The sequence below is a fragment of the Xiphias gladius genome, chromosome 2 (assembly GCF_016859285.1).
Source record: "Xiphias gladius isolate SHS-SW01 ecotype Sanya breed wild chromosome 2, ASM1685928v1, whole genome shotgun sequence".
Classification (NCBI taxonomy): Eukaryota; Metazoa; Chordata; class Actinopteri; order Istiophoriformes; family Xiphiidae; genus Xiphias; species Xiphias gladius.
In genome coordinates, this window is record NC_053401.1 from 3421344 (window position 1) to 3437054 (window position 15711).

General features: G+C 42.3%; 1 long non-coding RNA gene across 3 annotated transcripts in view; it reads right to left on the minus strand.

Moving 5' to 3' along the window:
- Positions 1-15711, minus strand: part of LOC120802114 — a 230059-nt gene that overhangs the window by 24795 nt on the left and 189553 nt on the right. The window contains exon 4 of one of the 3 annotated variants that reach the window (XR_005709192.1): positions 3458-3523. The exons of 1 other annotated variant lie outside the window; for it this stretch is intronic. This is a non-coding gene — a long non-coding RNA (uncharacterized LOC120802114). Of the gene's footprint in view, positions 1-3457; positions 3524-15007; positions 15486-15711 lie in introns of those variants that run through there. One more of the 3 variants, XR_005709187.1, reaches the window with a different exon arrangement.

Sequence of the window (15711 nt, forward strand, 5' to 3'; positions counted from 1 at the left end):
TGATCAGATCCAGCTCTCGCACAACACCTGCCCCTGAGGTAAATCATCTCTCATTTGTAGTATTAAGTGTTGCTCATAAAACCTTTACACCATCATATGATGTTTTGATATTATTTGAATCTCTGACATTGATTCTGAAATCTACACTGCACTGATGTGTTAACATGGTCAGTAAGAATTCAAAGATGAATGAAACTGTTATGCAAGCTTGGTTGGGTGATGCTAAATGGCTGGGATTTACTCCATTTTGGAGTTACTGGGAGGAACGGTCCTTCATGAAATGCGATCACATACAGTGCGTTGACTCTAGATAGCTGCTGGTCATGTACAAGTTGTCTTTTCAGATCAACGGCCATCACATCACTTGTGTTTGATTCCGTAAGAAATGAACTGATTTCGGTTGACATGTTCCATGCCAACATAATAAATGAACAGACACTGAGTGTCTCAAGCAGTGGCTCCCAAGTAATGTAGCCTCAGGACCTTCTTTTCTCCATAGTCACTGAGTCCCAATACACACACAGCCAAAAAAAGTAGTACTTCAACATGAAGTAGTTCTCGTCCTGGTGAGGCTGACTTAGAAGCTCATGGTCTGCTCATTTCAAGATCACTGGTATGAAGAGGTCTGTAAGGCCTCCTGGGTCTCCACAGGTGAGTTCGTTCATTTTGTGATTTAAACTGAACTAAACTTGCCAGAATTCCTCAGGGCTCACACCTATGCATGAGCCCCACCCGTGGACCCAACGAGCAGCTACCATGGGTCACTGTGTGGCCTATGACCCATGATGTCACCAGGTCAAGGTCTGTCAGCAAATTTTTCCAAGCAGCAGGAGTCATGAAGCAGAGTTAGCGTCAAGCGGCTAACTCTGTAAGGAGAATCACAGAAGCAACACATCAAGACCGGCCTATACCCCACCACGAAGCCGCACAAGCCTGCAGCTCACTGGATTAAAACAAAGCGGCATGCCAGAAAGGACCTCTGTTCCTCCATGGATTTGCTAACATCATCTGGTCCTAGCATAGCATAGTTTAGCACGGCTAAGCACAGGATTGTTTGACTATTGCCAGTGTATATGTATTGATTTGGCTGGATGTGTTCACCGAGCTAGATCACTATGTCTGTTTATTGCAAGGTTGTTGGACAGCCACACACATACCATGCGTTCCCAGCCGCCATTTTGAGTCAGGCATTTTGTTTGGGTTTGTATATTTTGTTTGATTTTTAATTTTCCTGTTTCAAGAAATATGCTAAAAATAAAGTTGAATTCATGCTATGGCATATCATCCGCACTCAACAATGTTAGGACTCACAAACGGTGCTTTAGAAGGGGGTACAATGTTACTGCTACAAGAGCTATTCCAAAGTATGGGACTCTTGGATAGGAATACACAAAAGTATTGAATAGGTAATGGACACTCAGATCCTCTTTCTGCTGTTCTTGTGACCCCTCTCTCCTTGATAAAACATGATTCTCCAGTGCAGAGTGGGAACAAACAGCCCTCATGCTGGGGCACAAACTAATCATTAGCAAATGGAAAGTGCTATCAGCTCTCAGAGTAAATGTGCGGCACAGCCAGATTGGCACAATAGAAGCCTAAGCTAGCGTGTCAGTCTGCTTGATGATTGGGGAAGAGAATAGTTTTTATACAAAGGACAGGGGTTTCATATCAGGGGACCTGATTAAATGTACAGAGGTCCAGTGAGAAACACAGGCACATGGTAAGAGCCAGCTACAGCTGTAGACATATTTCAGTGTTAACAGTACAACTAAATCAGTTTAAAAAAGGCATCAGTTATAGAATTGCACATTCAGTAAAAAGCTCATATGTCCTTCGTTTTTTTCTCATCCAACCTTAAATCCAGATACAACTCTCTGATACTGGCAGAAATTGTGATTTATAACCAAAAAACCACATGTCGAAGGATATGACAGATAGGCTTTGGCCCTCGTGGCCAATGGACTGATGGAGAAATAAGGTGTAATTATGACCATTGAGGTATTTTATTCTAAAGGACACTGATACACTGATTCAATGACAAAAATGGGAAGTGGCAGCTAACTTTGTCGAACAAAAAAGATATTTCATTGAATTTGCTGGGTGCATGTATGTATTTTATATGTATTTTGAGTTCAGCTTCAGGGTTCAAGGTCTTTACGGTCAATTAATCAATTAGTCAATCAACAGGGAATTATTTATCAAGCACAATTGTGGATCATTTGCTGGTTGAAGCTTCTCAATGATCAGACGGAACAGTTGAATTGTTTTACTTCATCCATTCAGCCTGAAACCATGTTCACATTGGTCATTTTGTTGTTGGGCGCTTATTTTTTATCTTATGTTTAGTTTTTTCCTAACCAATCAGTTGCAAGTGATGTATCCTTCCCACCTAAATCATTTTCAGTCGACATGGAAGTTGCAGTAGTGGTTGCTAGGAGCAATTCAATTAACAATTTTCACAATGATCGAGGAAATATTCCAATTTTAAGAGCTATTTCTGTAAGGTGATTTACAACAACCTGTGCATCAACCTATGTTGATGACATCTGTTCTCAATGCCATATTTCTGGCCACTTTTCTGTCACTATCATTCATGGACGTAGCTAGGTAGCTGACTATTAAGGAAGATAACCTCACCACTCCCCATACCTCTAATTGGCCAACTGTTTCCCCAACTAGCAGAAAAATCCTAAATGGGCAGAGCACCAGATGTGCAGGAATCCCTGAACAAATCTGAACTGTGGACAGTGATTCAGAGGTCTAGAACCAGACTAATGATTGGCCACTATTCTCGATTTTTTTATTATTGTGGTCTGAATATACATGTGTTTGAAGCTTCAAACAATCCATTTCAAGACGTCTCATCGGGCTCTCTGAGATTCAAATGAGCATTTCTCACTGCTTTCTAGTGTTTTTCGGACAAAAGCCTTTGTCCTCATTCAGCCTTTGTGATGAAAATAATCGCTACACAGCCCTAGTTATTTGACGCCATTACGAAAGAGAGTTTTTAAATGAAAACTGAGATTTTAAGTAATGTGGCTGAGACAAAACATACAAGTTTGCAGTAGTGTCGGTCAAGTGCAATGAATCTAGGGGAACTTTATGTATGTACAAAGAAGGTTGCAACTCACATGCCAACAGAGAGGTGATGATCTGCACTGAAGTTAAAAGCCCTGCGGAGCAGCCAACCAATTTACTGTAAACCAGTTCGGTTTGTGTATAAACAAGCCTGGCATTGGTTGCGCAAGATTTCATCAGGGTACCCACAGTGCAAGAGGCATTCATGATTGTACAGCTCTTTGAAAAATGCACACCTCATCCCACCAGCCCCTCGCCATTTACAGGCAGCACACGGAAGGCGCACACCTGTCATGCCACCCTCAGGTAGTCAGAGGGATTGATTCATCTGAAAGGAAAGGCCAGAATTACACCGCACAAACTGACTGTTACTAACACACCTCCTGCCGTGTGTCTCCTCCCACTTCTGCACAGCAAAGTTCACAGGTCGTCAATACAGCGGTTTCTGCAGATGAGGACTAAATATGCGTTAGTATCACAAAAATACAATTTCGCTTATTCGCATTTTTATTATCATCATCATTATTTAAATGCGAGCTCTTCGACTCTTCCACCCCTCTGTTAAAACTCATAGTTTGATGTGAAAGAAACCAGGAAGCTTTGATCTGCAGGTTGTAGGAATTCTTTTGTGAATTCACTGCTTGTCTCCTCAACAGACTGTAAATGGCGTTAGAAAGTAAGGTCAAAAAAAAAAAAAAAAAAAAAAAATCAATAAAATTCAACAGACTACAGCGCAGTACATGGAGGCCGTATGTGTGTGTGGAGATTACCACTATGCTAATGGCTGCCTGCCCCTCGAAACAGTGGAGAGACAGGGTACGGAGTGAAGGGGGAGGGATTCTCTACCTCCCCCACGCAAGGATACTTGGTTACTGGGCAAATGCAACAGAGCGCCAACACTGGCCAGATCACTGAATCAGTCATTGGGAGTATTTAGCTGAGGTTTGCCTTTTATTAATGAAAAAAGTACATCTTTAGGGGCCTACAATTCTGATGGTACACCTACCATGGTACACATCGTTCACCGAAGTGCTCTTGTTTTATTTTGTCATCTTACAAAACAAGTGAAAACGGCATCTTTACTTGCTTAATGCGACGACACAGCGAGGGATGGTTTTAAACTGTAAACCAGTGGAAAGTGAATTATGAAGAAACAAGGCTAATAGATTTGATGGGGAGGGCACTGCTGTTTTCAAAACTGCGGTGGCTTCATCCGCTTGATTTTTACTTTCATGTGCGCTGGTGCAGCATGAGGCCATATAACGCTCTGTCCACACCGCACGCCTTTCAGCATTCATTTTTAGTTGCCTGCGTGACGGAACAGGTACGCTCCAGTGTTAATGAAAGCAGCTGTCTAAGCAGCAGCATGCTTCAAAGCTCGACCTGTGCTTCACGCTATATATATTTTTTTCCTGCCGACTTACACACATAAACTACACGCTCACAGTAACGCCGTCGGACCGCACCTGCTGCCTCATGGCCTCCTTTCACTGCGTGGCCAGAGTGACACCTTTCCAGGAAATAAAGATTTCAGTTTAATGGGGTCTTTAAGTGATGTCTCTCCAGTTAATCACCAGTGCGACAGTTTAGTCAGAAGTAATATATGGATTAGGAAAAATAGATTTTCCCGTATTGTTATTTGATCAGTTTCTTAATTGAATTTCCAGAAAATTTACTTAATAACTATATACTATATGTTATATCACAGAATATAAAACAACATATAAATGTGGCTTGGTTTTCAACCATATAACCAAACCACAAAACATTGGCTATGAATCGAAAACTGTCGTTATTAGCCTCTTTGTAACGACCATCTACTGAGTGCTGTATCAGAGTGTGTGTACTCATTCTTTGATGTACACAGTCATTTTCTAGGCTTTGTTCTACCTGGCTGTAGGCTTGCTCATTACACAGGGGCCGATTAAACCGCACTGCTCTGTGGACGGATCAGAGAGGACGGATCAGGATGTGCCAGGGTGGAGCCAGTGAGGCGGGCTGTAAATAATCACCCACTTGTCTTCACGCCTCGCTGTGGCTTCTCTTATTAGAATATTGTAATAGCGCTCCTAATGACCTACACTATACTGCCCACTGATAACGCTAAGACAATGTGTACACACCACGTAGAGACGAAATTACATATAAAACCCTAGATGAGTGCGATGAAGTGTTTGATATGAGCTGTGTTTTTCCGTGTGCCCGGATACTGTCTGTGCACGTGCAGCTGCACTGCTTCAAAACACTGTCCTTCTAATCAGAGACAAATGCACAATAAAGGCAGAGTTTCAAGCAACAAGTCTTTGGCTCAACTTTGTGAGATAAACATGCAGAGCAGACGTCACTGCAACATGACAGGACAAACAGCGTGCGGTATACAAACTCTCCTTTTCAAAGTTTTTATCCTGCAATCAAACTAATTTATTTTCCAGATTGCATCACACTGTGCGGTGCTCTCGGTTTTTTTTGTCCACAAAATTTGACAAAATAATTTTAGAGACCGACCGAAGGCTGTGTGATGCCTGAAAGCTCAAAATGAAACAGTATTTGACCACTTACTGAGATTATGTGATCAAATTACTATTTCCGAGAATCAAGAATGAACTTCCACAGTCAGCATTTCACCTGCCCGCTCCGCTTCGCCGGCACCCACCAGCCAGGGCTCAGTCATCCGGAGTTGCCTTTCCGTGCTTCTTGGGAAGCGCGGGACACAGAGACACAGCAATGAGCGTTATTCACCATAGAAATGATAAAAGTGAAAAAAAGAAATAAATAAACTGGAAGACACCTGCCAGGTGGACAGTAAAGCATGTACCTCTACCAATCAAAAGTACAAAAGTTAGTTTAAACCGGCATTAATTGATTTTTGGCCACTTGGGGGCAGTGCAATGAACTTATACTTATAATACTTATAATATTGACATATTTTAATCTTATGACGTTGATTTGGCTAAAGTGTTACCACGTCATGTTGCCAAAGAGCAATATTACCGTTTAATTTGGAGTTGTGTCCACCTCCTAAATGTAAGTCCAGTATTCACTCTCCTTTTAAGCTCTGGTTTGGTCTCTTCCAACTACTATGGGAAAACTATGGCTCTTAAGAAGCTAAATGCTCCACTTTGTTCAACAGCTAGGCACTAACTCTGTCTGTCTGACAAACAGTGTCAAGACAGCGTCTGACTCTGGGCGCGATGTGGCTCCAAAGCAGCAGATCCGTGTTACTGTCGCGTCCATCTTACCGGCCGGGCACAGGCCGTGGACACTAAGAGGTGGCCGGTGTTACCTGGAGCTCGTGGTCAGTCAGCAGAATCAACGTAAATACGGGCCAGGCTCATGGGAACATCTACAGAATAATCCGCATCGGTGTCAGACCTGGCCCGGGTCTCGATCGAGATGCTTTTTGCAGCTTTAATAAATGGAAAAAATATATTTTTTTTTTAACATTTAATTTTTTTTTAAATTCATATAAGTATAGGATATTATGAGAAAAAAAAGTGAAAATGTTCAAAATGAGACTGTTTTAAAAAATCTGTAGGTTCCTGTATTGGCACCAGCACTTAATTAAAACTGAAAATTTATTCCAGTCTGTACACAGACAATTAGGTAAAACAATAGAAATGTAATTACTCCCAACAAAAACAGTACAGTAGAAAGCAAACTAACACAACATAATGATGACAACAATAAAACCAACAGTTGTTCCAGCGTGGGCGGAAGCTCCAGCTTATCACACCTACCCTTCGTGCAACAAATAACTTATTTAGGGTCAAAACTAACATTAAACAAAAATTATGATATCCTTGCCATACTAATGCAAAAATGCCTTTTTCTAAACATGCATTTTTTATTAAATCATAACTCAACATTCCTCAGCTCCTGGTCTAACTTTGAACCAAGTTCCACAAAAAACAAACAAAAACAAAAAAACACAGGTTTTGGGGCTGATAAACAAATGTGACTGAAAATCAAACCTTCTTGGTGGAGATAATAATAATAAATAAGTGACACCCTTTGGTTTGCACTCTAATTAGGATGTACAATTTAAAACCAACATAGCTCAGACTGCCCTGACAGCTACGGCAAACAGTCACTTAATTAGTCATCTGCTCAGTCTGGTGACATACACCAGTGCTGGATGCTAACATACAACATGTCTTGCTTTTACAGAAAGCTACATTTCCTACCAGGGTACATATCTGACGCGCCAGCCGCCGCCCTCTGGCCCCTCTAAGTTCCGGAGATGAAGATAGCAAGGTGGCAGGGTGGCCGGGGAGCGAGGCGGGAGGTTGAGATGGAGATCGGGTTTTTATAAATCTCATTTCTGCTGCTGATTTATCAGCTCGCCCCGGTCCCTGTCAGCCACACACACATGTGACCAGCATGGCAAAAGGCTAACTCATTAGTCTGCCTCATCACAGTGGGAGGTTTAGCGAGCCAGCACCCGCACACAGACAAACACACACTCTTCCTTTTGTCACATCCTCTTTCTTTCCTCGCCTATTTACTACTTTCCATTTTTCTTAATCAGTCTGATTTGACTGATTTTACTGATTTTAACCCCTCTTCTCTTCTTCTTCATCACCATCTTCTTACTCTCCTCTTTCTCCCCATTCTCCAAGTCTGAGTGGTGGCCTCTCCATCCAGGATTTAATTAAAGCAGTTTAAATGGCCAGGGGTGATCCTCATCATGTCATCCCCTTCCTTCTCTCTCTTCCTCTGGAGGTTAATATCAGACTAATCCACTCTTACCCCCCCTAAGCTCTTCCTCAATAATGCAAGGCGTCTCTCTGGCCACCTAGAGTGGCTGCCTTCAGCGCAGGCAGAGCTTACGGGGCTCACATTCATGCTGTCAACGATAGTCACGCCCTTATCTTTGTGTATATATGTTGGATAGACAGTAACACAGCGACAGTATGCCGCTGCGTTGACACCAGTCCTGCAATTGGCAGTTTGATAGGTTGCTCTGTTGTGATTGGTGGCCTGTTTTTTTATGCCAGCAGGCTGCTCATATGAATGACAACTGCGGGATCAGGAAGCACAGCTTGTCTCGAATCAGGGTTTGAGATGATTCGTTTGTAGAAAGAAAAATCTGTCAGATTCCAATGGGAGGAAAAAAAAAAAAAAAAAAAAAATCTATTTCGAGAATGTAACTCTTAAGCAATATTCTTTTCCTTCAGCCTCCTAAGCAATATCCTTTCAGTCTTGCTTGCTTAAAAATTCTTCAGAGGTTGCAGGCAATTGAAAAAAAGGTCCTGCCAGTTGTTCTGGCGTAATAGCTTATTTCAAAAGCCATAGTTCCACTACAATGCAAAAGAGTAGCTATTCACAAAATTTGAATTAAGTGAACGAAAATACCCCCAGGTGCTTTTTTATGTAAGTGTCCATGGAACACCAGCAGTTCTGGATGACACTGGATGTGGCTATTAAACCAAGCCACATCTAATGACCTTTTCACCAGTAGCTGTGTCTGTGTGTGCGTGTGTGTGTGTGTGTGTGTGTGTGTGTGTGTGTGTGTGTGTGTGTGTGTGTGTGTGTGTGTGTGTGTGTGTGCATGTGTGTGGGAGGAGAAGCAGGTAGTCTTGGGCTGCTAATGAAGACAGGGATATACACGACAACTACCAATTAAAGTTGTCAGAGCCACAGTGTTTCCCGGGGTTTGACAGTCTCCTCGCACAGCCGCTGATTTTCCTTTACATGTCTTGCAGTGCAATTAGAGCCTGGTGGGTGTGGTTGGACGGAAATTACCTCACATGCCACCGTCTTTCCTTCCATTATGGATTTGTAGATGGCATTGTGTGTGTGTGTGTGTGTGTGTGTGAATGCAGCAGCGAAACACAGCACCCCATCACGCACACTCGGCTCCGGAAAGCGCGCCGCAGCCACCAATTAAATACACACTCGGGTTTAACGTTAATGCCAGAGAGGACACGGATGCGCATGAAAAGCGCACACGCACGCACATAATATCACACAGACAGACACGCACGATTTAGTAGAGGGTATAATCTTTACCCCTGCAACCCACTCTTCCTCTGGTCTCCCTTTCCGTTACCATGAATCATCTCCGCAGAGAATTAAAAGACTACGGGGAGGTTTCATTTGCTAACCAGCATGGCTAATAGCCGCTTCAGCCATAGCCCCGGCCATAAATATCATTTCATGGCTGTTCTACATAATTTATGATAGTTCAGTTGATAGGAAGCGATTACCACTTTACCAGACTGACCTTACCCTAATTAGAGTCTCCGATTCACATTATGAGAATATATGATTAGGGTTAGACTGACACACCGGGCCAGCGGTAAAGGAGTTCATCATAAAAGGAAAAGTACACACAAATCGGTCAGTTTATTAGGGACACCTTGCTAAAAATAACGCAGTCTTATACAACAGTCCTGCAATGACTCCTACCTTCATGAGGTTTTCAATGTTCAGTTTTTGTTGAAACTGTCTTAAAGAGGTGCTGGTTGAACTCTGTGATCATTTTGGAGGCTGCAATTCGTGGTTCTGTTGAATTGTATTGCATTACACAAAGAGGTGTGTTCGTTGTGTAGCCTACCCTCTGATTTGAATGGGGTGAACAATGTAATAAGAACACCTGTCAGCATAATGCAATGCGGTTTAACAGCACCACAGACTACCCCTGTTTTTTTTCCAACAAAAACTGAACATTTAACCCACCACAAAGGTAGGAGACAATTGAAGAACTGTTGTATTAGACTGCATCAGTTTTAGCTAGGTGTACCTAATAAACTGACAAGTGTGTGTGTGTATACAAATTTCTGTCATCACACATTCATCTCAAATCAAAGTAAGAGTGTATCACTTTGATTTTTTTCCACAGTTGTGACGTGCTTATCAATTCCCTTTCTGTATTGTCTTTCATCTGGCAACCCAGGCTTGCCCCCCCCACCCCCTGCTTTTACCGTTTCCTATAGGTCGGGCACCTTACAGCCCAGATCGGATGATTTCTCTTCAGCCAAAGCCGGTTGCTATTACACCGAGCAGACCTGGTGGCTTGCTGTAGAGCCCGCCCTCGAACTACTGTCTCTTTTAGGAGCGCGGTGGTCGATTTGGCCACAACACCTCTGCAACCCACCTCTGCTGGTAGCCCTCGTGCTCTCCAGCCCTGCTGCCCTGCTTCAGCTGCTGCGTCTGCGTATTTCAACGTTTTACGTTCATATGCTTCACCCACTGAAGCCTCCCACCAGGTACAGTTACCTCCAAGACGCAAAGAGACCTTTGTGAGGTAGACCACAAGACCAGGTCCAGCCTGAGATTTGTTGTCGTGCATCTGTGGCGGAAAGATTGGAGGTCAAAATGATTTTTTTCCCCTTCCTTTTGTCATTTATTGAGTCCTCTGTGTTTCCCCTTTTAAATCTCAACCAATCGCCCACTAATCATCACCAGCAATATGTCACCATTACTACAGGTACCAAATTCACTGCTTTCTAAGCACTTGGAAAACTAACAGTTGAAGCAAATGACACTGATAATCGTGATATCATGATAAACAGCGCATGTCAAGATGTGGGATATATTAGATGGTAAGAAAACATTGTTATGGCCGGAGGGCTGGGCCGCAGCATCTCCGAAATGGAAAATCTAGTGGGGTGCTCCCAATCTGGTCTGAGGAGGGACAAACCACGAACCAGGGGCAGGGTGTTGTGGGATGTGCTGGAACAACAGTTGGGACCCTTGGCAGCTCTGTCTTGCAACCTACAGGGTGTAAAAATTACCTGCTGCCAAAGTGTTGGTGCAAATATCACAGGGCACCTTCACAGGTCTTATAGAGTCCATGACTCAGAGGGTCAGAGCTTTTTTTGCGACAGCATATTGGGCAGGGGTGGTCACAATGTTTCGCCTCATCAGTGAAGTTACAGTTAAAGTTCTGTTAATGCAAACATATCCCTTTTATTACTTCATAATCTAATGCTTTGTTTCAGCTTTAAATGTTGCAGTGACAAAGAACCAGAAACTGAGAGAAAGGAAGGGGGAATTTTTTTCCAATTCAGAAATTATTCTCGATACCAAACCTAGCTGTAAGGATAATTTTATGATAGGTCAAAACTACTAGGCAAAATAGAAGAAAGAACTTTTCTAAGTCAGAGGATGTAAAACACAGACAGCGACAAACTAAAATTTCTTTTATACAACTGTAATTCCAATAAAACCTTCTGAGTTTGAGCTTCTCCGTGGTATGTTTTTTTAAATCAACAAACATCCCATAGATGTACTGTCGTGTTTAAACTTGTACAATCAAAAGGTTGTAATGCTTGTTAACAGCCAAACAAACTTTTGCAGCATCACTTCGGAAGCGTAAATGCACTCAGGTTGGTAATGATGTGATTCACGCTTTCAACTTTGAAGTTGAAAGCAGTAAAACCGACAGTGTTTCAGCTGCTGCATCTTTTTTGTCTTCTCCAAAACGAGAAGAGAGGTGTCTGTTAACCTTTACATTTTCTTTAGAGCTCCAAAATGGGCAATAACGTAAGCATAAAATGACTTCTAAAAGCTAGCGCACCAAGATCGATAATACTGTACTTTTGGACCTTAAGCCCAAGTGTTTTCTTTTAGCACAGTTAGACTATGCTTTAAGTTATCTGGAAGAATTTTATGGTCTGTCACAGTCAGTTTTGAAGAAATATTCTTTGCCACAAAAACACTTGGGTCAGTGTTGTTTATTAATATGCTTTTATTTGTGTTGTTATGACCCTGGTTTCACAGTAAAGCATTTTAGTGACAGAGTTTCAGTTGTTTTTCCACACTAACAAGAATAAAATTGAAATTAAATTGGTCAAATCAAAAGATGCTGGATGTCTGCGCAAAGTATGGGCAACCTAAAAAACAAAATGCAAGAGAAACCTGAAGCGGTGAGACGCCTACGGTAAACTAAACTACTACTTAGAAGACTGAGAGAGAAGAAGGTAAAGGTTGAAACGAAGCTGGCAAAAAGGGGATGAGTGCTGAAGAATTTGGAGGGGAATAAAAAGTAGGTGGGTCAGGGTGAATCTAAAATGAGAATAGAAGAGGGTGTGAAAGAACAGGATGAAAAGCTTTCAGCAGGTGATTTTGCATGTGTGTTTTAGAGAGAAAGAAAGAGAAATAAAGAGAGGATGCAGAGTCAAGATGAAAGCATAGCCTTTTGGGAATGAAATAATGGTGACCAATGCATTTCCTCTTGGCAGAAAAGACCGGCATACACGTGTGTGTGTGTGTGTGTGTGTGTGTGTGTGTGTGTGTGTGTGTGTGTGTGTGAGACTTTGAAGTACAGATTTTTGAAGGGGAATCACTGACTTTTTTGGCTGGCACCTGTACTGATTTTAGGCCAGTCCGTACCGAAGGTGTAGGTTATGGGTTGCAGCGAAGCGATCTTAATGTTACGTTATGTTTACTATTAAGGTTGCACGAGGCATTTTGTGACAACGGTGTGATGAAAGATGGCAACAGCGATATCTTGCAGTTAGCAGTCAATTTTTTTTATTTTTTTATCATTTCCTGTGTGTAGACCGTTTCACTGATGTAATACACAGGAGACGTGGATATTGTATGGCATAATGGCTTCACATTGATTTGAACGTAACTCGTTCATCCAGCACACAGGATGGAGCTTTTAAGAGAACTGGAAAGTGTGTTCCAAGACAACACCCCATTTATTTGAATGAACGTTGTTCACTGAGCCCGTAAGTCCTCATTGGTCCCCAAGGCTCAAATTGTGATGATACAAAGATTTCAGTGCGTTCGTCAGCATTTTGTGGTTTTTTCAGGCGTGTCTCTGATGATTACCGTGTATGAGACAAAGTCTTGGGTCCAAATTGAGTCATATGACCTGCAGTTTGAGTCTCGCCACTATGTGAAAATCCCCACCGCTTGCTGCATACGCCAAGTGGTCCTTCTCTTCCAGATTGTGACGCCCAAAACAGTGTGGTAATTTTCTTGTGCAAGTACTTCATTAACAGAGATTATGTTCAGGTTTGTCGAACTTGAATGTTGAGTTTTTCTTGTTTTTGTAGCACCGTGGTGGACAAATGGCTAAATCACAGCACTACAAAAAAAAAAAAAAAAAGAACAGACACTCGAATCTATGCAGGATGTGCAGTACAGACACGTGTTCACGGATTCTCATTCAATATTGGTTACGACTGGGCAATAATCTAATATCATCATATACCATCCCTGTGTAGAATCCTTTTGTTACTAATTTGCCGTATTGAGGCATTATGGTTCACTGTTTTTATGCCTGCATCAATAATAAGGTCAAATTTACAAAAATCTGTCACAGTGTAGGATTTGAAATACGTAAGAAAATTAAATGTTTGGAAAATTATACGATTTTGCTTTAGGAATGCACTTGAGTCACACATCAATACTCTGCGAATGCCGTTATTATAACCTCAACATTAACTTGGGTGGGGATCATCTTTATCTTACCCCCCCACATTCCACTTACATATACTGGAAACTGTGGTGCAGCTTTCACAGTTTTAGCAGTAAGAGGAGGAACAAGTTCTCTGTAGAATATTAATACATGGCTGCTTTTTTACGGTGAATCCCTGCGCGTGTGTGTGTGTGTCTGCACATACATCTGTGTGTTTTTTCTGTTTGTGCGCCCGTCGATGATAATCTATGCCTAAAGTAAACATGCAGTAACATCTGTGAGACTGAGAATGCCACAGCGCTTTGGCAAACGCAGCACTGTTCAAATACCTGGTTTCCCTGAGTATTTTTACCCACAATGCATCTAGCCAAACACAGGTCATCCCAAGATTTAATGCAGAGTTTCCCGGGACTGTCCCTTTGGTTGGACTTACTGTATTCTGCCAGTGGCGGACAATACTTCGGTACAATTCCAAGCTACTTGCACTTGAGTGTTTTCCATTTTAGGCTATTTCACGATCTACCCAAATTCATCCATTTGACCGCAGTAATAACCTTTGACTTGACAGATCAAGATTTTACATCCAAATAATATGATGCACTTACAAAATATGTAAATACGCACTGTCATGGGGCTGGGTACTGAACTACAATACTATTATGATACCAAGTGAATTGCTTAGATACTATCAAGTATCGAAAAATGGCTTGTTCAATGTTTCTGCAATAGATGCGGCGACTTAAACTGATAAATATGTTTATTTCTTACGCTGTGAAACTGCTTTGAGTGTAAAAATGCCAAGTTGCTGAAATATAAAACTAAAGAGTTGAAGTTATCGTTCAGAGCTGGTATCGAAGTCTAGGTATCAATACCGGTATCAAAAGGTTTGAGATTAAACTACCAGAATAAAGCAGTTGGCTCCACTTCAACCAGCTACAAGTGCATGAGATACACACACACACACACACACACACACACACACACACACACACACACACACACACACACACACACACACACACACACACACACACACACACACACACACACACACACACACACCAGAGGCCACCTCTTGAAAACACTGATCCGTAGCGCTACTAGTGGTCAGTAACGTACCTTTAAAGCTGCACTAATCAAGGTTTCTATGCTCGTACTGACAAACTCAACTGAAGAGTTTTCACCAACTCTTCAGTTCTCCTCGGCTCTGAGGAGCTTTTTGGCATTTTTCATCGCGTTGTTTTGGATTTGACCGCCTTCTATACTTAAGTATAGAAACTGAATGTTTCTCCCACCCCACAACCAAAGCACCATGGCGGGGGACCAGTGTCTTGCCAGACTTTACTCAACCTTAACTGAGCTGGAGTGTCCAAGTTGACTCCAGATAAGCAGAGTGAACACACTGGGCGCTGCGTGGCACAAGTGGAGGGGCTTAAGACCCCCAGCTAATTTTTCTATTTCAATCACAGGATGACTGAATGCTTGCCAAAGTGTTGCACAAACTAACACCATCCAACCTGAACAGAGAGCCACATTATCTTGCCACTTAGCACATCAAAGGACATGCAAATTTCATTTTACATATCACTTTAACACCCACAAACCATACAGTGTAGTCACTCCTTTGTACTGTTTGTCCACAACTAGCGGCCTATAACAGGGCCAGAGGAAAACACTGTATTGTCTTGAAACTACCAGGTACAGAAAATAACACAATATCGAGTTTATGAGTCCAAATTCTTGCCTTCAGGGGTTGGGTATGACACCTACTACGATGCTGGCGGTGTGCTGTCGGGAGGGGGGGGGGTTGGTTTGGAGTTACAGTTCCCTCCCAAACCTGGGGTACTCAGGATAAATGCAGCCAATCAAAAGGGGATGTGGAGGTAATGAAGACTAAGGCGCTGAGAGGCAGGGAGCTTTTAGAAGCCGCCGTAATGCTGAGCACTTCAGACCTGTTCTCTCCGTCTTCCACAGCTCGTCGGATTAGCTGGCCTAGTCTCTATGGAAACCTTTCCCCTACATGCAAACACTGAACGCAAACACACACAGACACACACACACACACACACACACACACACACCATAAAGATTTTTATTTCCCTCAGTTTAAAAAATGAAACAGGATAATTTAAGTGCTCCTTGTGATTTCCTGGTTTTTTGACATTACTTTGGTTATAGAATCATCAGCTCTACTGAAGGAAAACAGGCCTGACTGCAGCAGACAGGCGCATATATAAAGTCTGACTTCTCAGACC